The sequence below is a fragment of the Bombina bombina genome, chromosome 4 (genome assembly GCF_027579735.1).
Source record: "Bombina bombina isolate aBomBom1 chromosome 4, aBomBom1.pri, whole genome shotgun sequence".
Classification (NCBI taxonomy): Eukaryota; Metazoa; Chordata; class Amphibia; order Anura; family Bombinatoridae; genus Bombina; species Bombina bombina.
Window position 1 is genome coordinate 843108931 of NC_069502.1, and position 1473 is coordinate 843110403.

The following is a 1473-nucleotide window of genomic DNA, read 5'->3' on the forward strand; positions in this document are numbered from 1 at the left end:
AATGTTTTATTGTCCTCATTTGGATGTTTAAAACAACTTTGCATACTGAATGTGGGAGAATGGGACATGAGTTTCAAGTAAATTTTTCTGAATGAATCATTTGGAATTGGTTAGTCAAATATATAATTATATATATATATATATATATATATATATATATATATATATATATATATATATATGTATGTATTAATCTTTACATATACCTTCACAATAGTCTTCATGTTCTTTGAAATTGCTTAGTTTCTTTTGTACTTGTTCAATTTCTACAGCTATTGGCCTCTATTTATCATTGGTCTTGCGCTCTCCACATTTAACATTGCACCAGCAGCTCACAAGAGCTGCTGGTGCAACGCCGCCCCCTGCTGACTCACAGCCAGCAGGGAGGTGTCAATCAACCCGATCGTACTCGATCGGGTTGATTTACGGCGATTCCTGTCCGCCTGCTCAGAGCAGGTGGACAGGGTTATGGAGCAGCGGTCTTTAGACCACTGCTTCATAACTTGTGTTTCTGGCAAGTCTGAAGACTCGCCAGAAACACAGCCCTTCAAGCTCCGTATGGAGCTTGATAAATATGGGCCATAGTATCTACTAGATGTTGAGGGTGAAAGATTGTTACCGTCTAGAGACGTGTTACCCTCATATGCCTCTTTTTGTGAATGTACTTCAGTATTGGACACATGCACATAGTCTGTTATAGAATTTTCCTTCTCACTCCTGATCTCCCTTGATATTCAATAGTAAAGGCCATCTGGCCTTAGTCTATATATAACCTTTTTCACACACTTCTATTATAGCCACTTATTATAGAGCCAATATTTAGGTAAATATCTTCTGTCTTATAATCTTAGAATGATTCTATTACATGACGAATATTTAACAGAGTATAGATTTCAAGATATATCCCTGATCACTATAAGTAGTTTTCTAGTCAAATAATATCTAGGAGGATGGGGTTATACCATGTGCTCTGTTGATTAGCAATATGTGCATTAAACACATAAACATGATTATAGGATAATAATATTAGATACTTCACTTAGGATTCACATTCACTATTTTTTGTAACTTACATCGTATGATGGCACTAGTTATCCTATAGTCGTATGATGGCACTAGTTATCCTATAGTCAAATTATATAGTCATTTAACATAACAGTTATATACTTCTCGATTATTCTATGTACAGTTATGAATACTGTACTTTATAGTATCATTGGTTTTATTTATATGTAGTTTAATGATGAACTAACATTATTCACTACTGTATGAATACGGTTTCTAATAGATTTGAAAGACTTATAAGAAGAGTTTTATTTATCACAGAGTTTAGTAAACACTACTTCATCTTATATTATGCGATTTGTTCACACTATGAAAGCATTCTATTAATTTATCATTGTCTTAAACAATGTCACAAAATAGATACTTCACTATATATCAAATAGTGTACAACAGACACATTTTATAGTC